At 43.0% G+C, this 27,354-nt stretch overlaps 1 protein-coding gene across 1 annotated transcript in view; it reads left to right on the forward strand.

Annotated features, from left to right (window-relative positions):
* The window catches only part of igsf21a (immunoglobin superfamily, member 21a), a 396,954-nt gene that overhangs the window by 155,486 nt on the left and 214,114 nt on the right, over nt 1-27,354 (forward strand). The window lies entirely within an intron of this gene.

Below are 27,354 nucleotides of genomic sequence, written 5' to 3' on the forward strand. Positions count from 1 at the left end.
CCATTTATATGTAGTGGTAAGCGCAATCTATTTTGTACAGCTTGCTTGCCAGGTTTTGCCAAATTAAACGACACTGTACGGTACAAAATGACCTTGGTTTGCTCCACTGTGGTGTGCAGGAACACCCGTCACTGATGACCAAGCAGTAGTTTATTGCTTAGGCAGAAACTCTGTCTTTAGAGTACCTTCTGTTTTCTCATTTTTATCACTGTGAAATGAAACAACGTATCTAGGCTCATCTTAGCAAATGCTGACCTTTCAATGCAGGACAAAAAGAGATTTATGGCACTTTACACATTCGCCTGTGTATAATAGATCACTGTGAGAGAGCTGTGACAATTTCATTTAATCAGGGAGAATTGCAGAGTTTTGTTTTGCTTGTGGGATCCTTGCGTCAGAGTGAAGCCATATCTATTGATAGCTGTGGTTTCTAACAACCCCTCGGGGAACAGGACAAGCTGTCATAATTGTGATGTGAGGAAAGCACAGAGGTTGTTGTGATGTGAGGAAAGCACAGAGGTTGTTGCAGGAATCGGCCCCATCTCTCTGGTGGCCACGGTGCTGTACAAGTACTGATACATTATAAATCAATTACCAACACTTGGCTTTTCAAAGTTTCTTTAATCTCTGCCTTTTATTTGACTAATCACTGTGGACTTCTCATTTTACCTCCTGTTCAAATGGAACAGGGGTTGATACCCACCTGGGGAATCCCATATCTAATCGAAGCCTGGACAGTCAGCGAGACAAGAGAGCTGAATTAACTGGAGATCTTGGCGAGTGTTCATTCATTACTGGGGCCGCCGTTATCTTGACGGATGCTGTTTGAGGAATTTGTAATGCCAGACTGCATTCTCAAACCGGCACAATGGCACCACAGTGAAAGCTTTACTTAAGATAATCAAGATTGCTTTGGAGAGCTCGCCCAGCTAGACCAGCTCAGAGTTGTCTTCAGCGTTAGAACATTACCAGGAGAGGGGGAGAGAGAGGGAGAGGGAGAGAGAGAGAGAGAGATAGAGAAAAGTTATGAACCTCATAGGACTTTCCCCATGGTTTATACTTAATGAACTTTTTTTTTTCTGTCACACCGCCCAATCATGAATAGGGTGTCTTTAAAGGGGAAAGAAAAAAGAAAAGATTTCCCTTCTTTCAATTTACTTGATACTCAAGGTTGAGTAAAATAGATAGGGACAGAAAAAAAGGGGGGAAAGACAGATAGACCGAGCGAGATCTATAAAATGGTATAATAATACATGAGCGTCATCACTTATACTTCAAAAGCAAACAAATGAAAGCCTTTCAAGTGTGTGATTTTGCACTTGCCCACATGAATTCTTGTACTGTGAATACTCTCAAGCAGGCTGCAAATTATGCCTCGTCTTTCGACGGAGCTCACTTTTTGCATTGTGGGGCTTGTCTTAAAGCACATCCACACCAACGTGGATAAATTCGAAAATGCATCTTCGTTTTCACTCCATTCTCCATCCACACTAAGCCAGCATTTTCGACCACTGAAAATGGATCTTTTCGAAAACACTCTCCAAAATGGATGAATTTGAAAATGCCATTCAGGCGTTGCAGTGTGAATAAGGGAAATGGAGCTTTTCGAATATGCTGATGTACGACTGTCATAATCAGCATAACACTGCTGGCTTGTTCGAAAATGATTGAAAAATGCTAGTGTGGACCGACGGCGTTCTATCCGTTGTGGCAATGAAAACAATATTTTCAAACTTTTCTAGATTAGTATTTCCGACTCTCAGAGAGGATTTGCTATGGTTATGTTCGCACAGCAGCTGAATACGGTTGTCACTCCTCATGGGAGTGCTAAATCCAGTTAAGTTCAGACAAAGTTCAGATATGAAAGAGAATGACAACCATATTGTAAAATCAAAGTGACTGCTGAAGATTTTCAGTTGGGCCCTATAAAATTTGAGTGTGGATTTGATTGATTTCTGCTGTATGTACCAGAACAGCACTGGACAACTTGTGGATCTGGCCACATGATTTGATGTACAGAGGACCTTCTAACACCAAACAAGTGTGCTATGATGTGTTACTTGACAAGTATACCCAAAAGTCACAAAGAGACCATATGACACTGCCCAGCTGATGTGTCTGTTGCATTCTTCAATATGGGGTGCCAGTCAGGCCGCGAACTCACTAGAGCATAATTTGGCCAAGCTTAGGCATAATTTGCCCGTTTTGAGACACCTATAGTGGTGCTTGAAAGTTTGTGAACCCTTTATAATTGTCTATATTTCTGCATAGATATGACCTAAAACGTCATCAGATTTTCACACACGTCCTGAAAATAGATAAAGAGAACCCAAATATTATACTTGGTCATTTATTTATTGAGGAAAATGATCCAATATTACATATCTGTGAGTGGCAAAAGTATGTGAACCATTCAGTATCTGGTGTGACCCCCCGTGCAGCAGTAACTGCAACCAAACATTTCTGGTAACTGTTGATCAGTCCTGCACATCGGCTTGGAGGAATTTTAGCCCATTTCTCCATACAGAACAGCTTCAACCCTGGGATGTTGGTGGGTTTCCTCACATGAACTGCTTGCTTCAGGTCCTTCCACAACATTTTGACTGGATTAAGGTCAGGACTCTGACTTAGCCATCCCAAAACATTACCTTTGTTCTTCTTTAACCATTCTTTGGTAGAATGACTTGTGTGCTTTGGGTCGTTGTCTTTCTGCGTGACCCACGTTCTCTTGAGATTCAGTTCATGGACAGATGTCCTGATATTTTCCTTAAGAATTTGCTGGTATAATTCAGAATTCCTTGTTCCATCAATGATGGCAAGTTGTCCTGGCCCAGATGCAGCAAAACAGGCCCAAACCATGATACTAACACCACCATGTTTCACAGATGGGATAAGGTTCTTATGCTGGAATGCAGTGATGTCCTTTCTCCAAACATAATGCTTCTCATTTAAACCAAAAAGTACTATTTTGGTCTCATGGGGCCGTGCCTATAGTCCCCGGGTCCTATATTCCCCGGGTCCTATGTTCCCCGATCGGGGAACATAGGACCCTTTCGAAAAAAAAGGGTCCCATATTCCCCGTTTTCCCCTAAAAAGGTCTTATAATCCCCGTTGCAATAGACACCGGGGAACATAGGACCCTCTTTTGGAAAAAGGGTCCTATATTCCCCGCTGTTTCCAGGGGAACATAGGACCTTTTTCCAAATAAAGGCTCCTATATTCCCCGCTATTGCCAATCGAGGAACAAACCAGGGAACTTAGAACCCTTTTTGCAAATTATTTCCTTAACGGGTCCAAAATAATAAAAACTGGGGTCATGGCTGAGATGTAGGCTACAACAATCTATTCCTCCGCTGATTAAATTAGGCCGTATTACCATTGTTGGCTGTTGTATATCGCAGGCCACCTTGAGTGCGTATCCAAATTCGGCCTAGAAGAGGCTGTAATTTGCTTTATTGTTATTTCTTACCAATATTTACTGCAGTAGGCCTAGTTAGTTGGCTCTCCGGCTCAGCATGGACAGTCGGCAATCAACGCAAGCTTGTCTTGCAGTAGGCCCGCCTACCAGTATAACCTAGCCATTTCCACCTTCGCTCAAAGTTCAATTTGCATAGCACTGGACACTTCAGCCACTTTCTTGTTACTTTGCAGTTCGTTTTCCATATTAAATCACTTGGCAGACTTTCTTTCAAAAAGACTTTAATGCTGAACTTTTTAGGCAGAGAACTTAGACCAGGACTTGGGAATTTAGGACCAGCACAAAGTATCCATCAACGGGGGCCGCCTACCTTACACAATAGGCTAATTGCCTAATAATAATAAGATGTGCTTCTCAAAAAACTAAAGGCTTGTGGAGGTGCTAAACCAAAAACATGAATCAAAGACGAACATCAAAGGATGTAAGGTAACACTCACCAAATGGTAAAAAAATAACAGAGGCAGTCCTCTATTTCACCATTTTATTGTTTGGCATCAGTCATTAAGGTTTCTGAAGAAGACCACCCGGCCAAGTTATTGACTGATGCCAAACAATGAAATGGTAAAATAGAGAATTGTGTCTTTTTTTTTCATTTGATGAGTGCTACCTTACATCCTTTGATGTTCTTCTTTAATAATAATAATAATAATAATAATAATAATAGCCTAATTATAAAAGAGGCCTAATAACAAATAACAATTACAGGCATAATACTATCAATAGTAATATGGCAGGAATGAGGAAAAACACATGAGACCAAGGCGAGTTTGATGTTTATTCCTCAACTCCAAAAACCAACTGCAGCAGGAACAACCCTGCCCCGGCGAGCCCGGGAACGTAAACCACGCCCCCAGCTCACAGTCCTGCTGGGTGAGAGGCATAGCCCCTAGTGTCCGCCACACAGGTCCCCCCCCGAACACCCAGAAGGGACTCCTGGAAAGAAACTTAGTGTCTCACTGGAGGCTTAAGCAGCCTGCCATAACGGCTGCACCGTCCCTCAGCCGAAACAGTAGGTGAAACACAGTCCAAAGCCGGCTGAGAAGCAGAACGCTGAACCCGTGAAGACGCTGCCGGGGTCCTGGAAAGAGGACGACCCCGACGGGGAACCTGGGCCGGAAACACAACTTCGCCTGCCACCCTGTGCGCCGGTTTAAGCCTATCAAGCGTGACACGCTCCCTACGCCCACCCATATCTAGCGCAAAACCCTTAGGACCCGTCTCAAGAACCCGAAATAGGCCATCGTATGGGGGTTGGTGGGGTGAGCGGTGAGCATCATGCCGTACAAAAACAAAACGAGCCGACATGAGCTCCGCAGGCACGAACGACCGCGGAAAACAGTGGTGAACGGGGCCTGGAACCCGAGTGCTGTCGGACAAAAAAGGATAAACGGCCGGACGGGGTCGAGGAGCGGAACTCCCAGGCAAAAATTCCCCAGGGACGCGGAGTGGCTGACCGAGCACCAGCTCAGCGGGTGACGCGTCGAGGTCCTCCTTAGGAGCCGAACGCAACCCGAGCATAACCCAAGGTAAACGATCCACCCAGTTACTATCCGAGAGCGCAGCGCGCAGCGCTGCCTTGAGCGACCGGTGACAACGTTCACACAACCCGTTAGCCTGAGGGTGATACGCGGTAGTGCGGTGTACCTGCACACCCAAGGATCGCGCAAGTGCCGACCAGAGCTCTGACACGAACTGGGGGCCCCTGTCTGAGGTGATATCTGACGGAGTGCCGAAACGGGCGACCCAGGAGGAAAGAAAAGCGCGTGCAACATCCGAGGATGTTGTGGAGGATAGAGGGACAGCCTCTGGCCACCTGGTGGTCCGATCTACCATTGTGAGCAGGTGTGTAAAACCCTGTGAAGAAGGTAGAGGGCCCACCAGGTCCACATGCACGTGGTCGAAACGTCTGGCCGGGATCGGAAACGGTTCGAGGGGCGATTTAGTGTGCTGGTGGACCTTAGCGCGCTGGCATGCTACACATGCAGCTGCCCACCCCTTGACGTCCTTGCGGAGGCCAGGCCAGACGAACTTGGAACCGACCAACTTCACCGATGCCCGAACTCCAGGGTGCGAGAGGGAGTGAATCGAATCGAAAACTCGACGGCGCCAGGCCACTGGAACAACGGGGCGGGGACGGCCGGTGGAGACATCGCAGAGGAGGGCAGGACTGCCTTCCTGCATCACAGCGTCCTCTAGCTTGAGACCGGTACGCGTTGACCTAAGGGCAAGGACGTCCGGGTCACTGGGCTGGTCGGTAGCCATAGCGGAGAAATCCACACCGAGGTGCACAGGACACACAAGCACACGCGACAGACAATCAGCAACAGGGTTGGACTTCCCGGCCACATGCTGAATGTCCGTTGTGAACTCGGAGATCGCCGCTAGGTGGCGCTGTTGACGAGCAGACCACGGCTCAGTCACCTTGGACATGGCAAAAGTCAGCGGCTTATGATCCACATAAGCCGTGAATGGGTGAACCTCCAGCAGGAAGCGGAAATGCCGGGTTGCAAGGTGCAGTGCCAGCAACTCCCTGTCAAAAACGCTGTACTTGCGCTCGCTGTCTCGCAGTTTGCGGCTAAAAAATGCGAGTGGCTGCCACGCATTCGCCACACGCTGTTCAACCACAGCCCCCACGGCTATGTCAGACGCATCGGTTGTTAAAGCTATGGACACCGTGGGTGTGGGATGGGCGAGGAGGGCAGTGTTAGCCAGGGCGCACTTAGCTCCGTCAAAGGCCTGGACCTGTTCGGGAGTCCAGTCGACAGGGTCGTTAGCCTTCTTAAGCCGCAGGGCTTCGTAAAGTGGCTGAAGGAGGTGGGCATCGCGAGGGAGGAAATGGTTATAGAAATTCACCATTCCCAAGAATTCCTGCAATGCCTTAACAGAGACCGGGCGGGAAAATTCCCCCACCGCTTGCACCTTAGAAGGCAACGGGACTGCGCCTTGCGGCGAAGTGCGGTGACCCAAGAAGTCAATCACCGGCAGTCCAAACTGACACTTGGCCGGGTTGACTATCAGGCCGTGTTCGTCCAGACGACGGAAAACCTGTTTCAGGTGCGCCAGGTGCTCTTCAGCTGACGGACTGGCCACTAATATGTCGTCGAGATAAACAAACACGAAATCAAGGTCACGCAACACCGAGTCCATCAGCCTCTGAAAGGTTTGCGCTGCCCCCTTCAAGCCAAAAGGCATGCGCATGAATTCGAAAAGCCCAAACGGGGTGATCACTGCGGTCTTGGGCACGTTCTCTGCGCGCACGGGAACCTGATGATAGCCGCGCACCAGGTCCACCTTAGAGAAAATAGTGGTACCTGCCAGGCGTATGGAAAAGTCCTGTATGTGTGGGATGGGATAGCGGTCATTGGCGGTGACGTTGTTCAGGCGGCGAAAATCGCCGCAAGGCCGCCACGACCCATCCGCCTTGGGCACCATGTGAAGCGGCGAGGCCCACGGGCTGTTGGAATGCCTCACTATACCCAGACGCTCCATGATGGCGAACTCCTCCTTAGCTGTAGCCAATTTTACCGTGTTGAGGCGCCGCGCAAAAACTGGCGGTCCCAGAGTGGGAATGAAATGTTCTACCCCGTGTTTAGTAACTGCGGTGGAAAAGGCAGGCGTAGTCACCGATGGAAAATCCGCCAGCAAACGCTGAAAAACATCCCCTAATGCTAAAAAGTTAGCGTGTGTTAACGGCCCGGCTCCCCTTGTCTCACAAGGAACAGTGGCGAAAGACACAGCATCAATTAAACAGCGGTTTAAAACATCAACCAGCAGACCATTAGCACACAGAAAATCCGCGCCGATAATAGGAACAGTAATGGCGGCCACTACAAAGTCCCACTCAAAATGGCGCCCGTGGAAGCAAACAGTCACCAACCTTGTGCCAAACGTCGCAATGGACGAACCGTTAGCTGCACTTAACTGTGGGCCGCCGCCTTCGGCCGACCTGTCTGTCTTAGCAGGAGGGAGTAAGCTCTTTTGCGAGCCTGAGTCCACCAGAAACCGTCTTCCTGACATCGTGTCCTTAATGAAGAGCAGCTCACTACGTCCGCCAGCGCCCACAGCTGCTACTGAGCGCTGGCCCTGGAGTTTCCCGCCGTCTCAAACGTGCACGGAGGGATGCAGCGCCTCGCCTTGCCGCCGAACCGCTGGTGGAAGAAACAGAGGCCTCTCCCGCGCCGTCTCCGGGCAGGCACTCCAGCCACCACTGCCGGGTCCGCGTCCTCCGACGTCGGCTGCAGAGGCTCCGATGCCACACTCTGCACAGAGAACCGTCTGGTAGCCAGCAGGACCCGATCGGCCTCCTCAGCCAAACCTCGGCAGTCACCAGCGGCCAGACACGGGGAGTTAGCCAAAGCCGCGCGCACAGGAGACGGGAGCTGGCGCAAGAAAACGTGCGGGAAAAGGAACCCACCTTCGTCTGAGCCTAGCAGCGACAGCATATTGTCCATGAGATCCACAGCCGTACCGTCGCCCAAACCGGATAGGGAAAGGATTCTATCTGCCCTCTCTGCGGCAGATAGGCTGTACCTCCGCAGCAGAAGATGTTTGAGGGCGACGTATTTATCGTGTTGCGGAGGGGCGCGCAACAGCTGCATGGCCCGGCGTGTGGACTGCTGATCCAGCACAGCGATGACCAGATAGTATCTGGAGTCGTCCGCGGAGATTCCACGCAGGTGGAACAGCGCCTCGACATGCTGGAACCACGAGGCCGGGTTGCTCTGCCAGAACTCTGGGAGCTTCACAGCCGCGGCGAGAACGGCCGACTGTGAGAGTTGGGGCGGCGTGGCCGAAGTGAATTCACACACATCTTCTGCTCCAAACATGTTCAATTCGGGGTCACCAATGTGGCAGGAATGAGGAAAAACACATGAGACCAAGGCGAGTTTGATGTTTATTCCTCAACTCCAAAAACCAACTGCAGCAGGAACAACCCTGCCCCGGCGAGCCCGGGAACGTAAACCACGCCCCCAGCTCACAGTCCTGCTGGGTGAGAGGCATAGCCCCTAGTGTCCGCCACAGTAACACTGATAATAGGCTATTAATAACAAAATGCTTTTAGTAAAAGCTTGGCTGAAAAAGGGTTGGTCTATGGCAGAAGCCCCCCAGAGAAGGCATGGTCTAAAACAAAAATCTCCAAGGCCTAACTAGCCTAACGTTAAGGCTTTTTTCTTCTTCAAAAAAGCAAAATGAGTAGTCCTAGCCCATTAGGCTACTCAACAAAGAGGGGCTAAAACATCTACTCAGCCTATCTGAAAATGTGATGGCTTACAGCCCTCCAATATGATTCCAAATCTCTGTGACCAGCATCCAGTTGACCCTTGAGCCGCAGGAGACGGGCCTCCAACGTCCTCCACTTGGGCTTCCGCCTTGGGGGAGCATCTCCGCGCTCCGCCATCTCCAGCCTTTCCTCTGCCAGGGTTTGCTGGTCCTTAATGTGGCGCAGAAACATCCAAAGGGATGGGTGGCGCACTTGGACCGCATCATTTAGAGTGCGATGATAAGCTACAAAAACAAAAACAAGAGGTTAATCATGTAAACTGTTAAAGAAATGTGAATATGCTGAACATGTTGACAGTGGCTTGATAAACATGAATGCATAATGCAGCTTTAGGAGTGTAGGCCTTTGTGTGATGTAGACCTCCAAAAATTATGCTGGATTGTGTTAAACTGATTTTTAAAATGAAAGTTAAACACATCGCCTATGGTGAATTCCACAGCTAATTGATGGAAACGATGTAGATTTATCAAGCTTTAAGAGTATCCAAAGCAATGGTTGATTGTGAGTCCTACACCGATGCTATATTATTTTTTTAAATAATGATACAAATAATCGACTAAAAACAGTATAGCCTAATTTACACAACCATAATCATGCAATTGGCCTACGTTATCATAGCCTGCACGCTTCTGTGGTGTCGCATGAAAATGTTAAGCATGTTATGGGCCACACATCAAAAATAAAGTCTGTTCGCAGATTATTCAATAAATCAGAAAATAAGTCTTAGTCACTTACACTCAACGTGGTTGTTGGTCCTTTGCTCCATGTTGCGTGCATAGACGTTCCACATTGGATGTGGGAAGAGGGCTCCATCGTGGACGTATGTGTTCCCGACATACTGCAGGAAGTCACGCAGCTCTGGATGGTCCCGCTGGACGCGCCTCGTGTCTGGGTGGTGAACGAGCAGGGCGAAGTTGCCTTGAACTGTGTCCAGTGGTAGGTGGCCGAGTGCCATCATTTTGCGGATGACTGCTGCCAACTGAAGGTCATCCCGGAATGCAGTAGTCAGTCCAAGTCTTTGCACCCTCTTCCACAGGGCTTGACTGAAATGGAAGTAGCATCCACTCACTTGTGCCCTTGGAATTTCTGTTTCCAGCGCATTGATAAGCGCCTGTTCAAAGTCGCATATGACCTTTTGAGGTGCCCAGTGGTGCTGCGTAATCCTCCTGGTTTCCCGTTTGATGCAATCGAGCACCTGCCGGTAGTGCCCAATTGTGCGCTGGCCCATCAGCGCATGCACAAGAGAGATAACGAAGCCATGCATGTTTCCAAGTACTTTAAAAACTTGGCTGAAGGGGCGGGGGCACGTTCTGAACGTTGCATCCATATATATGGTTCCACAGCCTCGCAGCTTCCTGATGTTTCCCTCTGTGGCAAACACAGCGATAGCCCACTCGTTGTCTTGGTGCAGGAGGAACTGTTCCCTGTCCCATGTTTCAGCCCATGCACCTTCGATGACGACATCCTCAAGTGTAGCTGGAATCGGGGGCGTGACTGCTGCGTGTGCTCTGGCCATAACAGTCCTTACAGACTGGAATCCTTGTGGTGGTGGTCTGTCGCCGCCACCTTGGATTTGACGTTGCCGATGCTGCAGGACCCTTTGCGCATTATAGATCCTTCTGATTGGGACTGTTGGCTCCCTCGCAACTTCTGCAATCACCCCCTGTCGGAATTCTGCACGGTGCACCATTTCTCCATCAGGGGGATGCACGTGTTCCCCAACATCGTGCACAGTAATGTTAGCATCCACGTCCTCCACTTCAAATCTATTTGTGATCAGTGGCACTCTACAGTTCCACCTCCAGCACCTCCATCTAATGGTGTCTTGATTGGTGCGGTGCTTCTGATATCTGAAGTTCTCATGTACCAACACTTTGCCCCCTCGATCACCATCCATAACTATCGCCATTGTTTGTCTTCTTGTAGGCTAGTAAGCACATGACAGTGAGTCCACGAGTTATCACCGATAACAACCGATTATTGCAAATGTTGCAAGTTGGCAGGCGGTTTAGACATTGGTGAATTTTGATCATGTGGTTTAGAACGCCAGGAAACTTGCGTGCAGATGACCACACATCCACGACAAGTTTTAAATATTTCCAAACTCGAAATCATGTGTGCATTTGGCTATTTATAAATTATTTTTCGAGCAATATGTGTTTTGTGATTCAGCTTTAGCGTTGTTGATTAGCCTTTCATTCATATTTTGTCAAAAAGGCGTATTCATTAGCCTAGGCCTATGTCCCGTTATTTCTGTAGCATACAGCATCTTAGAATCTTAAGAGACCAGGCAGATATTGTTATTATTTTGTTATTACCATGCTATATTAGCCTACTTTATAATTATAAATATTTCAATTATCCAATTTTTAGCATTTCTAATATAAGGCTATATTGTTATTATTATTATCATCATCATCATCATCATCATCATCATCATTATTATTATTATTAGGCTATTATTATTATTGTCATTATTATTATGTTATTATTATTATTATTATTATCATTACAATTATGATGCTTAAAGGGCCTTACTGAGCAGATGGTTTCTATCTAATATCTGTCAGATGCTTTTCCCAATAAGCTGGTGTGGTTATGATGGGAACGACGGCTTTCTAGCGAACATAGAAGAAGTGGGTCGGAATTGGCCTATTGTCGATATCAGCTAGCTTTCGCAGGAGTCTATCCCTGGTACAATGCACTAGACCTCTGGGAGATGGACTGCTGAGGACGGAACACAACACCTATCCTCAGCTCCCAGCACTTCTCGCACAATGTGCTACTCATACGCTGAGTTGGCGGAGCCCGGGATCGAACTCACAACCTTGCGATCCATAGGCGAGAGCTCTACCGACTGAGCTACGCCCGGGTACAATTGCCCAAGGAGCATAGGCTTACTATATTACATTCAGACACAGACGAGCCAGCTCACCTACTCGGCGAGGCGCATTTCCCTCGATAAGTGACACATTTCACGCATAAATATCAGAGAACTACCGGGGTGGGTTATGCGCCCAAATATAGGCTATAGCCTAATAAGTTGAAATTGGTTTAGTGTCGAAAGTTTCCACATACTTTAGCCAACCTGGACTTTGTGAATTCGTTTTTGTGATATAAAAATAGAAATCGTATGATTCATTGTCTTCTTAATAATCTGCCCTAAATAATGCATTATTGAAAATGCACTTTTTGCGCCAAACAGCGTCAAACCTGCTGACCGGGGAACATAGGACCTTTCTTTATAAAAAGGGTCCTATGTTCCCCTGCACATACAAAACGGGGAACATAGGACCCTTTTGGGGAAAAGTGGGGAATATAGGGCCCTCTGTATACAAAAAGGTCCGATATTCCCCGGTCTCATACAAAGCGGGGAACATAGGACCCGGGGACTATAGGACCCGGGGACTATAGGGAGGACCCCGGTCTCATCCGTCCACAAAACGTTTTTCCTTCTGGATTGTCCACGTGATCTTTAGCAATTTTCAGACAGGCAGCAATGTTCTTTTTGGAGAGCAGTGGCTTTCTCCTTGCAACCTTGCCATGCACACCATTGTTGTTCAGTGTTTTCCTGATAGTGGACTCATGAACATTAGCCAATGTGAGAGAGGCCTTTAGTTGCTTAGAAGTTACCCTGGGTTCCTTTGTGACCTGGCCGACTATTACACACCTTGCTCTTGGACTGATCTTTGATGGTCGACCACTCCTGGGGAGGGTAACAATGGTCTTGAATTTCCTCCATTTGTACACAATCCAACTGTGGATTGGTGGAGTCCAAACTCTTAAAATATGGCTTTGTAACCTTTTCCAGCCTGATGAGCATCAACAACGCTTTTTTCTGAGGTCCTCAGAAATCTCCTTTGTTCTTGCCATGATACGCTTTCACAAACATGTGCTGTGAAGATCAGACTTTGATAGATCCCTGTTCTTTAAATAAAACAGGGTGCCCACTCACACCTGATTGTCATCCCATTGATTGAAAACACCTGACTCTAATTTCACCTTCAAATTAACTGCTAATCCTAGAGGTTCACATACTTTTGCCACTCACAGATATGTAATATTGGATGATTGTCCTCAATAAATAAATGACCAACTACAATATTTTTGTCTCATTTGTTTATTTGGGTTCTCTTTATCTACTTTTAGGACTTGTGTGAAAATCTGATGTTGTTTTAGGTCATATTTATGCAGAGATATAGAAACTTCTAAAGGGTTCACAAACTTTCAAGTACCACCGTAGTTGCTGTCTTTCAAACGTAATTGCTCCCACCAGTTTTGTGGCTGGGGGGGGGGGGGCTAAAAGCTGCACCCTACACTGTTTGTTTGTTTTTACATGGCTATCACGAGACTGGCTAAGGCAATTTATTCTGTTTACCTTTTCATACCCACAGCTCTCTGCTGCAATACATTATACCCAATTTCCCCTTGGGGATGAATAAAGTATTATGATTCTGATTCTGATTATATGTTGAGATTCACTCTCATTTGGAAGTGTAGTTTTCAATCCCAAACACTGACGATGGTAAAGTAGCCAATGAGTCACTGGTATTAAAATATCCTTGATGCATGCACTTGCTCTATATCAATGAATCTGTGCCTTATATGCAAATACCAAAGCAAACATCACCTATGATACAACACAACCAAATAGAATGGCAAACCATGATGTCCCTGCAAATAAGAAACAGAAAAGTCAAATGCAAAAGCCATGTGGTAATTAGGAAATTCTTCTCAGTCAGTTTGCTATTGTTCCACCACATTTGGATGGTGATGGCATGAATAGCACAGTTGAATCTTCATAATGAATGAGTGGAGAATCACCCCCATTAAACTCATAATCTTTTTAATCCAAGAATGCATGTAAAATGTATTGCTATAGAAAACAATATAGAAACGTAAGTAGAAACACTGGGAAAACAATTTGGTCATTAATATTTTTTGAGAGCCCTCCTCAAAATTTCCCAAATCATGTTTTTAGGGGCGCTCCTGTCTTCCTCCGCAGTTCCCACCCTGCTCTCAGGCCATGCATTGTAAACCATCAGTACTGTTTAGTGTGTTATGACAGCACACTAAATAGTGTTGATTGATCAGCTAAAAGGGAAAAGTCCCATGTACTGCCTGCTGAGGGGAGGAATGTCGAGATGGTTGGATTCTGGGAGCAGGAGGTGGGGGCTATCTTGAAGATTACACCTCAGCAAGATGTGTGGCAATGTAACCTCATGTTGTGCACAGTCTGAATATGTCATTTCGATGAGGGTCTCCCTGTGGGACCTCTGGTGGTAAGTACCCTTGCCACATTGACAGTGACAACAAAGCATGTTGGCTAGCTCTTCTGTTGAGTGCCATCTGGCATTATGCTTAATCTTCACCAGCTGACAACTCCTTCCTCTACCGTGGGTCATCTCTTGCTCTGTTCATCGCAGTTGCCCTCCACCCATGCAAACTTCTGAGGTGGTGTTTTTTTTAAAGCGGTTGGTACTTCACATTCTGTTTTAGTTGTTCATTTGTTTCAGCCTTTGTCCATATCATTAGAGGGTTTTGGATCACCTGTCATAATCCTGCTCTCTGCTGAATTGGACACAATTCCAACACTATCTCTGTAATAAATGGAGTCAAACTTAATAATATAAAGATAACAATATTGACAATTTAAGAGTTGTTAAATGTAAAAAAAAATGCTAGGGTTGTTAAGGGGACATACTTTTTGTATCTCTCCATGGCCATTCCCCCCGTGTAATAAAAGCTGTGATATGGTGAAGAAAACATTATCCAAGGTGATAACTGGCACATTAATGAGCTCTTGAAAGTCACCCAGAGCTTGAATTATTGATGGTTTTGATCATTTAGAGTTTGTGAAAATACACAGGTCCTCGAATAAGCCTGTTCACAGATGTGTTCAGCTTTTCCAAACAGATGAGCTGACAAAACACACAATTGATAAAACGTCCCATGAACCAAGTCACATGAGTGAAAAATTTGAAGAGAAGACACAAAACACCGTTGATAGGCAAGTCAAGTTAATGTTCAATCTTCCACCAATGAAAATATAAACCGTTTAAAAAAATGCATCCAGTCACCACAGAGACTGTGTGAGAGCAAATGTATGCTGAGCAAGGCATCAAACCCCCATCTAGCCCAGCAAAGTTGCACAAACTGTCGATACAAGACTCTGGCTGTGAATAGAAGCTCCCCAATTTCTGTGTGTGTGTGTGTGTGTGTGTGTGTGTGTGTGTGTGTGTGTGTGTGTGGGAGAAAGAGAGAGAGAGACACACACACACACACACACACATATACACACACCCTTTTCTAGTTCTCCCTCAGGCCCTTATCTGGTTAAAAACAGGACAGAGTATTTGCTGTCATTTTGAATGCATTATGACTGGAGTAGGCTATCTTTCTGATAGATTTGTGCAGAGGGCGAAAAAAATCACTGTTCTTTTATTTCATTTTTGTTCAGCACGGTAAAATAAAAATTTCCTGGGGGAATTACTTTGAACTGTCACACATCAAAGGGCAGCCAATTTGAGTTAAATGCTCATGATACATATACAGTATGTTGAGATTTATTATTCTTTTAATATTGATTAATGTTGGTTCTGTAATGGGATATACAAGTTACACACCAGCTTATGTATATCCAGTTACACCTTATGATGAGATATCAATCCTTTGTAAGTTTAATATCCAAATGTACAATGTTTTCCCTTAACATATTGCAGCATTATCTGAACAGTGTAATGGTACTGTACATATGTCCTTAAGTGTTGACCAGCTGTGTTTCTGGACACAAGCCAGCTGCCTGAGTAGCTCTGAGGAAAACATGATGTTTATGACTGAAAATGCAAAAATTGTTTTGCTGTAAAAACGCTGACCTGATTCCAGCTGTACAGTCTGAGTTACAGCTCGAAAGAAGAGCTGGGATGATGGTGAGTCTGAGATAGTTGGTGCCTTCCCCATCTTATTCTTATACCCCTGGCCCTCATGATGCATTTGGTGGTGTTTCACTTGTGGCTCACGTTTTGACAAATCCCATCAAAGCTGTTCCCAGTATCAGAAAGCAGAGGATCATAGCTATGCAAATGACTGTTCTGTTGTCACACAGTTCCAACAAACATTAAAGTGCATCACCCCGAGGCAATGTGTCACTGGACTGAGTTTTGACTTTTTCTTCTTTCTTTTTCTCCTGAAATGTTTACCTCCAAAGGCTAGGGCATAAATGGGTTACTGGCTACTTGACCCAGAAGTGGCATGTTTCTGTAGTGGATAATCCTGTTTTTTGACTGCGGCGAGAGACACAGGGAGTGTCATTTTCGAAAACCAAGTTTGAAAAAACCTCCAACACAGGGTTGCCTGGGCAACCAGAGTCTGTGAGTGCAGAAGAGAGCTGTCTAGATGTGTACACACAGCACACTCCTGTGGGGTTTTTGTGTGTCTAACTTCCTGCGGCTTAAATCCCCAAGTGTAATTGTGTCATTTTAACAGTCCTTAGCCCAATGATGTTTCCCTCTTGTATCTGTTCAGGCAGCAGATAAATATGAATGACGTGCATTTCTAGATTTTTTTTTTCCTTCGCCCAATTTTTGGCATTCTCAAACACTGATAAAGAAGTGATGTATTCAGGAAAATATTTTTTGTTTGCGTTATTTGTCGCTGGCAATCTATTATAGCTAAGGAAAGAAGATGGAAAAAAGCTGAAACCTGAGACATATTGTTTTGTTTTGTTTTTGTTTTTTTGCCTAAAGAAACATAAGGTATTTCCCTTATTTTGGTTACAGATCAGTTTGTGTCAAAAAAAAAGACACGATAGAGCCTCATGCACAGTAATGGCAATAAATCTTGAAATCAACAAGCCAAATAATTGCCTGACACCCTTTTTACCCGCAGTTTAGCATTTGTGTAATAGAATTCAATTTTCCAAGGTGTATTGTGGGGCTATTAGGTTCCTGATGCAGTCATTGTCTTCTCCGGTTTTGTGTCCTCAGCCAAACCAAATTTTATTTGGAAAGGTCCCACGAGGGGCGAATTTGAAGCACTTCATAAAAAAAAAAAAATTGTATTTCTGCACTGATCAAAATACGACTACCCTTTTTATACACTGGAATAAAGTTTTGTCTAAAATATTTTATGGCCAAAATTGTGCTGGTATGGATGCTTTTACTTACGCTCAACAATATTAGAATATTTTACAAAGAGGAACAACCGAAAAGGAAAACAATACAGAATAAGAATTGTACACTATGCCAGAGTTGCAGTTGGTACCTTTTATCATGTGATTTGGGAATGCCCTGGCGTAGCTAATTTCTGGAAGTGGTGAAAGAAAATCTGTCCACTATATTACACATACCTGCCCTCGTCTGTACTTATTTTAAATTATCTCACTCAGCTTCAATTATAAAAAGCTCAAGAGCGTGTGTTTTTGGCCGGTCTGACAGCTGGTAAGAAGATGGTCACAACTAGGTGGAAACCTACAAATACACTGATTCAGCAGCAATGGGTGCTCACTTTTATAGATGTTGTTTATCTTGGAATTGTCTATAGCACGCATCCATGGGGCAAAAGAGGAAACTATAAGACTATGGGCCCAAACAGCATCTCAAATGCCTTTTGACTTGAGAAACACCCACCTCCCCTTTTCTTCTTTCTTTATATTTATTTTTTTAAATCGAATTTAATTTAATTTTATTCATTGAATTCCCCCTCTGGTCCTGTTTCTGTGTGAGATTCATTGTCCCCTGTTTAGGTTTTATAATCTGTTTCTTTTAATAATTGTATACATCTCTGTGTTGCAGTACTGGCTCAATATATAAGGGTTGCAGCAAGCTGCTTATAGCAGTACCATTTACATTATTGGTTATCACTTCATGTTCTTTACTGCAGATATTTATATGTGTATGCATGAGTACATGTTAATTTTTATTTGTTTGACTTGTGTGTGTGTGTGTGTGTTTGTGTGTGTGTGTTTGTGTGTGTGTGTATATACACATATGCATGTTTGGGCATGTATATTCATTTGCATTTATTATAGTGACGTAGAGTGACTTTATAGGTGTGTCTTTTTGTGGGTCTATCATATTACTGTTACACTTTACTGACCAGCCCTTATAAATATATTGTCTTGTTTTATTATTCATTCACCACTGTATTGCTGAGCCGTATGTCGACATTTCGTCAGTTCAAATAATAATAAAAATTGGATCAAAAAAAAAAAACCAAAAACATAACACTATCACTTGTGTATTGATAGATTTTGCTCAAAAATACTTTTTTATGTTTGTGAATAAGTTGTAAGGAAGGAACAATACAAAGCAATATGCTGTCTTCTCTTCCTTTAACTGTGGCACAAGCCTCCTTCATTTCTATTGACCTGCAGCTCCATGCAGTATCTGCTTCCCCAAAGGGGATCTGGGAAGATAAGGTGATATGGATTGATGCATCACAACCTTACCTTATACTACCCAACCTTTATACATGGAACGATAATTACACACTTCAACATGTCAACAAACTACTAATTAGTCTTTTTCCCCCTAACAGTTGTATTGTAAATAGCAGCAAAGAGATTAATCACAGTGGTGTATGTCTAAAAGCTTGTGTTGCTAATGACAGTGGCTGTAATGGCTGTGTTATTTTCGTGTTGCCAGTAGTGCATAACACAGCCCTTATTGTTTGCTTTTCTCAGAGATCCCCAGGTATCTATCAAAAGCATACTCTGTTTGTTGTAATTGGGTAGTTCAGCAAATAGTGGCATAGAAAAGCACTGAATATTTCCACAACAAAATAAGGTGTAACACTGCATGGTTTTTCTGCATGTTCCTTTAAGATTAAGTAGTCACTATTTAATTTAGTCTATTCTCACTTAATAGCCAGTAAACAGAAGAAAGAATCACTTTTGCTTAGTTTGACTGCAATAAATACTGACCCTGCAGCATTTCATTAAAATGATTATTCCCCATAGCATTGACACTATACACAAAGAGGAACATTTGTTGAGGGCTTTCCTCTAATTTCAATAGGTCACGGTCAGGGACTAGGAATGTTTCATTCACACGCATTAAAACAGAGAGAGCCTCCTACAAGCCTATCACCAGGGCTTAATTTGCTCTGGATCCTGCTGAAATAGGATCCAGGACCTCCCAGATTGGGACTGGCATTTGATTGGATCCAACACCTTTGTCACTATCAAAATCTGCAAATAATTTTTGTGTATCTGTTCTGTCATTCCTTTATTTCCTGTTGAAGTTATTAATAAATCACTTGTTTGCCTATTGGGGATACATTTTAAATCTGATTAAAAAACAAAAAAGAGAGAGCGACGTCAGGTCACTCAGTGACACTCTTCATTACAAAGAACATGTTATATTTATCTTGTTGTCATCATAATTTGATTCTGTGTCCTGGTGCTTTACATGTGGTGCCGGGCAGGAACGAAACAAATAAAACTTCCTCAATTAATCGCTCCTCACTTTGGTCCATGATTTACTCAACTGGTTGGTGAAGAAGGAATAGACGAAGAAGAAGAAGCGTAGAAGGAAATGCAATGCTACCAAGTGGACCAGTCACAGTTGTTGTGGCATGGCGTATCCTACGGCATAGGTTACACGGCCATGCCATACAAACACTGTACCTATGGCATAGATTCTACGCCAGAAGGTTAAATTGGCCTTTAGTTTTGTGCATGTCACATGAACTAATGTTTGGATACCCTCAGCAACAAGGGGACAACGGGTGAAATGTCAAAAGACAATCAAATTAGTTGAATTTCTTCAAACCAGTAGGTGAGTCAGACCCGCCTAAGCAGTCCAAAGTTGTCTCGGAGAATCAACAGGGTGGCGATAATAGCAGAAGTGATGGATAGAAAGCCAGACAGACAGACAGAACACATCACTTAGTTTAGTTTCTTAGCCTGCTTGCTTTTCGTGGTTGTAAACGTAACTTTTGGCCCCAGTTCCATTTTTCCCCGTTGTAGCAATCCACAGACAGAAGGGAAATGACAGGTAAGTGAAGAGACAGTCAACGAGCGAGAGAGAGAGAAAGAGCTGCAAACCATAAACAACTGTTTCTACGCCCCCCCCCCCCCCGATAATTTTGAGTGATTATTGTGAATGTTTCGATTAATAACTATATATAAATAAGGCTTTGTTTGTGATGATGGCTTAGTTTTGTTTACTTTTAACAGCTAGTACTTAGGCATTGCCCAACGTGCTCCAGGCACAGTGGATATTTTTGATGTGTTTAGTGAATTTTTCTCTCCCCCTGACCCGCCGGAAGAACACCACCCTCTCTTGCTGAATCCAAATGTCCGGACTTTACTGCACTTGCAGACTCACGGACTTTGCAGGCACGTTTCCAGGAAGTCTGTGAATGCTGAGGGCTGTCCAAATCAACAATTCATTATGTCCATAAGGAGCCTCAAGCAGCCTTTCTGCAGACTTCCATAGAGTCTGCTCTTTGGAATGAACTTATTATGAATGTGTAAAACAGAACATTACTTGAATCTTGTAGGCCAGAAATAATATTCAACCACACCATGATACAGAAATATGTAGCAGTATAAGCAATAGAGGTAATCAAAATGCATTTTATTATTGCAGCCTACCCTATAAAAGCTGTACAGTGTAATGCCAAGTATATAAGCTAAAAAAAAATGACCAAAAAAACAACAAAACAATGTCTTCTAATGTAAGTAATACCCAATTTATTTAGTCATAGTCTGGTCGTTATTTTCAAACATTTCTGTATTTGATGTGTGTAGCCTAAATGTTGTATAGAAATGTGTGAATATCATTTTGTTCACTCACAAAAAAGCCTATAAATGGGGTTTATATCTTGTTATCTGCAGGGACAGATTCATCAACTTGTGTGAGGAATAAGACCACCTTTTCACAGGTGTGAGGCATTCCTCAGCTGAGGGCTTTATGTGAGTATGGTAATAATGGATTATGCTAAAACGACTTAGTGGCACATGTCCCATTATGCATATCTCAAGAAAATTATAGAGCCATTTCTGTAGAATTACATCTTATTTTATTGTGGAATATTGTCGATTCTTCCCCAAAAAATTCTCAACAAATTAAACTAAATGGTCTTATGTTGAGTGAGCAAGCCAAAAAGAAATGGGAGATTCTTAAAAGGCAATACAGGGAAAAACAACCCTCAGCCTCTGGTTTTGTGTGAGGAGTACAACGATTACATAGGCCAGTGATGCAGCGATCACCGTGTACATGAATGTAGTTGTTGCTCAAACGTTTCCACAGCAATGAGTGAAACAGACCTGAGGCCTGTCAATCAGCGGCTTTTATAGCCTTGCAGTCTTGCGCCCCTCGTAGACTTGACATGATGATGGTGAACACGTCACAGTACGTACAACCTAAGTCCACTAGGGCTCAGTCCGCAAGTCCGGAAGTTGGACATTTGGATTCAGCCTCTGTGTTCAGGGACCTGCTGATTTACAAATTAAGCACTAGCAAAAATCAAAAATGTGTTTTTGCAATGTGTGGAAAATGTACATTTCTTGTTGTGCAGTGTTATTTTCCAGCAATTGCTAAAAACGATCATATGGGCTAGCTAGCTAGCTGTCAGCAAAGTCAGCGGAGACAAAGGTTGACAAAAATATAAATAAGCTCTAAAGTGCCATCTTAGTTTCATTTGATCAGTCTTGTAAAGTAATTTTTTAGCCTATGTTATGAAAAAATTCTGGGAATGTTAAAACATAGCATTCCATCTGTATGATGATGTAGATGATGATGATAATAATGCTATTATTGTCAGATTAAATCTGAAAAAATGTCTTGCATCGCAGCTTCTCCATTTGCAACATCACAAAAAAGGCAATAATTAAGACAAGGAACAAAGATTCATGCGTTTAACATAACTAACCTTACAATCACAGAAAACAATATTTAAGGCCCTTCAATGTACATTTGATCTTGGATTAAGCTCCATATTTTATTTTAGGTTTGACTGGTGTACAAAAGACTGTTTTAGTCTAACCTTATTAAATCATGAAACCCTATATCTCCAGTCGGATGGTAACAATTTGTATTCACTGTTCAGGACATGGCTTATTGTCAGATTAAATCTGAAAAAATGTCTTGCATCGCAGCATCTCCATTTGCAACATCACAAAAAAGGCAATAATTAAGACAAGGAACAAAGATTCATGCGTTTAACATAACTAACCTTACAATCACAGAAAACAATATTTAAGGCTCTTCAATGTACATTTGATCTTGGATTAAGCTCCATATTTTATTTTAGGTTTGACTGGTGTACAAAAGACTGCTTTAGTCTAACCTTATTAAATCATGAAACCCTATATCTCCAGTCGGATGGTAACAATTTGTATTCACTGTTCAGGACATGGCTGGGGTCAGAGACAATGTTGTTGGTCATGCCTTAATATGTTAATATTAAGGCATGGCCAACATTACCTCTTATGGTAAGCTAATTTATAAATTTTCTCTAGGGGTTGGTCTACAATCTTTGAGCACGTTTTCATTTAGAGGAGCACTTTTGACTGAAGTAGTGGACAAACACTTGCACCATGTAGTAGTAAAATACTGTAGAGCACTCATTCACAGAATTAAAAAAACAAAAGAAGATTTTGTCTGCTCACCGGTGCCAAATTACCTAAGACAGCAGAGAAAATAAATTATTTGTCTTTTTGCATATACATTCAATGTGTTCTTTCCAGGATAACAGATGGTCTATCTTTACACCCAAGTATTTGCATGAACATTCCTGCTTTTTTTCCCATTATGGGTAACAATAGAAACTTTAAGAGTCAGATGGTGAATGAAATACAATTTCTTCATTTTTCTTTGTGTTACTCAAGAGCATTATTATCACTCCACTCAACTACTTTGTTCACACCATGTTGGTCCAGCACAGGGTTGCCTGAATTTTAACAGATATTAGAGTTGTATCATCAGAATAATTTAGGATGTATTGGAATGTATGTGAACAAAAATGCTTGGCATTACTGATTAAGTCAACATTTTAGAAAGATAATCTCACTATAACCATAATCATGTGTTTTTGACCAGCTATTTTAGTATATGCATCTCACGATCAACTACGTGTCTGTCAAAGTTAGGGAAACATCGGCTCACAAAAACTGCCAAAGAAAAGTCCATGAGCTGCCAACAAACTAAAATGCTATGAAAAGAAATATTGATTTGTTGTCTACATTCTATCATATCTTGGCTAAGGACTCTACCAAAATACAAACAACAAGTAAAGATAAAAGTGCATTGTCATTTTTGTTTGTATTCAGTTTAATGAATAGGAATTTGCCCATTAGTTTAAGCGACAGATGAGTTGGCAAGGAAACTTAACCACAATTATGTGAAAAACAAAAAGGAAAGAAAGAAAAGCTTCCACAGCATTTTCAAACTTTCCCAAAGAATCAAGTGAGGCACAACTCATCAAACTAACATCTTTAATTTGAGCAGATGTTAGCAAACTCATTCTTTTCTTCTTTGAAGAAAAATTGCTTAACTTCAAATATTTGGCGCATGTTTCTTTGCTTCTTTGTTTTTGCACTATTAGCCCACAAATCATTGTGGTGTAATAATATCCATCATTTCCAGTAAGATAGTATATTGTGCAGTCTTCATGGAATTACAACTTAATCCCCCAGATTTGCGGTTTGTGGATGGTACATTTGGAAAGAGTAAATTGTAAGACTGTCCTGACTTTATGATTTATACATATTCACAGACAGCCATATGGCAAGCCCATGAGTTGATAGTCAACCTCGGTTACATTATACAAAGTGTCTTGTTCACATTGCTAGATTGACCCGCTATAATGTGCAAATCATTATATTTATGCGGAAAAAGTTAAACATAACCTGACAAACGTTAAAAAATGAAGTCAACATTGAAATCAGTGCCTGGAATATGGATAACACATTTTATTGGCAATATTTTTATAATAATGAATCATTTTGCCATGGAAATCCTGTCGCAAGCTAGAATAGAATGATTCCAGTACCCCAGTGGGAAAATTATGCAGTTATTAAAAAAAGAGAAAAAAATCAGTAAAAGTTTTGGTTCAGGATCTATAAAATCTGCAAGATCCACAAAATACTTGGAAAATGAGGATAACAATCTTGTCAAATGTGTGATCCACCCTTTTGTCATTGCATAAAGTTAGCCATTGCACCTTTTTTTCAGTTTGGTATAAAAGTTCATGACATAGCTACTAGTTAGTGCTCTGCTAGCAATGGCAGCATCAGGTAGGATCAGCATGGTGCAGCAATATGTGTTTGAACTGGCAGATACTGTGCTGAGGATCAACTAGAGGTCTCACCACTAGAAACTGACCACTCCATGCTACTTAGCTAGCCTCTGAATAGTGAGTTGCATGGCTGAAAATAGTAAGTACACGAGATTCAACCTTATAGTAGCTAAGATACATGATGCAAGACACTTTTCTGTGGTTTTACAGTGGAGCTGCATACTTTTTAACCTGATGCAACAGATGGCTTGTTACACAGAATCATCTTAAAAGAGTGATGCCGAGTTTGAAAAGTGGCTGATGGTATGCCGCTAGTGGTTCAGCAGCATATGTCAATTCCTACAGTGATATGCCGCTCTTGTTCAAACTGACACGTAATGTTTCCTAATGGCAGGTGCTGCTTGAAAGTGGTAGGCTACTGTCAGACTGTCACCAGTATCACCCCCTGATCTACTACCATTCCACTGTCCTCCGCCTCATTCACGCATAGGTATTCCGTCTTGCTCCTACTGACTTTCATTCCTCTTCTCTCCAGTGCATACCTCCACCTCTCCAGGCTCTCTTCAACCTGCACCCTACTCTCGCTACAGATCACAATGTCATCCACAAACATCAAAGTCCACAGAGACTCCTGCCTGATCTCATCCGTCAACATATCCATCAATCACCATTGCAAACAAGAAAGGGCTCAGAGCCTATCTTTGGTGTAATCCCACCCCCACCTTGAACCCATCTGTCATTCCAACCGCACACCTCACCATTGTCACACTTCCCTCATAAATACCCTGCACCACTCCTACATACTTCTCTGCAACTCCCAACTTCCTTATACAATACCACACCTCCTCTCTCGGCACCCTGTCATATGCTTTCTCTAAATCCACAAAGACACAATGTAACTCCTTCTGACCTTCTCTGTACTTCTCAATCAACATTCTCAAAACAAACATCACATCTGTGAGAGGTGTAAAAACCAGGTTCATAAAGTAAAAGTCCAAACCATGTATTTGCTCCACTCATGCACTACACCAGCAGATTCTAGTCAACACCACTCCTCAACTAGGTAGGGAAAACTAGCTAATTAAATCAGCTGGTTTAGTAACATGGTTGGAGCAAATACACGGTTTGGACATTTACTTTCTGGACCTGGTTTTTACACCTCTGCAATCTGTGGTGCTCTTTCATGGCATGAAACCATATTGTTGCTTGCTAATCATCACCTCTCCTCTTAAATCAGCTTCTATTACTCTTTCCATATCTTCATGCTGTGGCTGATCAACTTTATACCTCTGTCATTGCTACAGTTCTGCACATCGCCCTTATTCTGGAAAATCGGGATTGTTATATTATTAAATTATAATATTATATAATATGATATTATATAATAATATTATATAATAATATTATATATATATTCGGTTATTGACACAATGGCGCAGTGGTTAGCGCAATCGCCTCATAGCAAGAAGGTCCTGCGTTCGAGCCCCGTGGTAGTCCAACCTTGGGGGTCATCCCCGGTCATCCTCTGTGTGGAGTTTGCATGTTCTACCCGTGTCTGCATGGGTTTCCTCCGGGTGCTCTGGTTTCCTCTCACAGTCCAAAGATGTAGGTCAGGTGAATCGGCCATACTAAATTGTCCCTAGGTATGAATATGTGTGTGTGTCAGCCGAGCGTGATGGCCTGGCGGCCTGTCCAGGGTGTCTCCCCGCCTGCCGCTCAATAACTGCTGGGATAGGCTGCAGCATCCATGTGACCCTGAGAGCAGGATAAGCAGTTCAGATAATGGATGGATATTAGGTTATTATATTTTTGATAGGAAAACCTATGTAAATTAAAATAGTGCAGTATGTGATTGTTTCCTATTTCGCAATTGTAAATTGCAACAATGTCCTTAAGTAGCCTACTTTTGACACTGGTGGCACATTGTTTTGAAAATATTCTGCAAAAGTGATATTTTATCGGGTTTCTCTAGGGGGGCTCATACATGAGATAGATGACGCTGATTACAGTAGCATAATCTGATCCAATAGTTAGCTCAAAATAATCAATAATACCATTAAACCTTAATTCCCAGTGGGCAGTCTTTCCTCAAAGTAGCCTACATCAGTTTTGTGGATTTATCTTTTATAAACATGAAGGCCAGACAATAGGGCTGCTGGTTTCTTTCTTTATTTACAGAACTTGAAAATGAAAATACCAGATAACAAAAACATAAAGAACATATATAAAAGATACTTACAAACAACACTCATTTTACGGAGCTGCGACCTCTTCAACCTCACATTCATCAATCTGTCTCTAAATCCTAATGAGCTCCCCTGCCTTTTCCCTCTCGAAAAAACCTGTGGTGGAGTTTATAGGGCATTTTTTTTACCCCCCCCCCCTTTCTCCCAATCTTACTTGGCCAATTACCACATTCTTCCTAGCCGTCCCGATCTGTGCTCCACCACCTCTGCCGATCCGGGGAGGGCTGCAGACTACCACATGCCTCCTCCAATACATGTGGAGTCGCCAGGCACTTCCTTTTCACCTGGCAGTGGGGAGTTTCACCAGGGGGATGATCATGCTATTCTCCCCAATAAATCTGTGAATCAGTCACTTCCACTTCTGCTGTTTTTATTTTGATTGCTTGATCACCACTTTTTTTTTTAGTGAGATCATTACTTTTCTCGGCAGCTACACAGCATATGAGTGCAACATCCCATCCAAATTCACTTTAACAAAGGAAGATAAAGACTGCAAAAAAAAAAAAAAATCTGTCAGCTAGCTAGCTTACTAACACTTTTTGTCATATCATTTAACTTACCTCTAGTCTTGCAGGGCAAGGCATGACTTTATTGCTTCGGGACAAGAGTACACATCTGAAGACAACTTGTTGAAATTTTGGTAGTGGATTGCTACAAAATTCACCACTGATAAGGCTATACTCACAGGACTTCCTTCTAAAGTCTGCCCCCAAACTTCTTCCAGTCCATACACTTTTAATGCCCCAAGTATAACTGAAAACACAAGCAAAACATCTGGCACATCTTTAAGCTCAAATGCAAATCCAAGAGTTTGTCTTTTCGCAAACGTAGCTGCCAAATCTTCCCATATCCCAATTACTTTGGCTGTGTACTCGCAATTATAAAAGGCAGAGGCCACATACAGCTGCCAGAAACTCATCTTTCACTTTTCGTACCAGTCCAGTGATGTTCTCTGAGGCCAAAGTGTAGTCCAGTTTCACTGGACATTCATTTCCTTTAAAAAAGTAATTTTTGTTTGTAAAACATGTAATGTGTTCTCTGCACATGTGACAAACATCTACATGATTGACTGGAGTCTGTTTTAGTGACTCTTCAGCCATGCT

This window comes from Lampris incognitus, chromosome 2 (genome assembly GCF_029633865.1).
Source record: "Lampris incognitus isolate fLamInc1 chromosome 2, fLamInc1.hap2, whole genome shotgun sequence".
Taxonomy (NCBI): domain Eukaryota; kingdom Metazoa; phylum Chordata; class Actinopteri; order Lampriformes; family Lampridae; genus Lampris; species Lampris incognitus.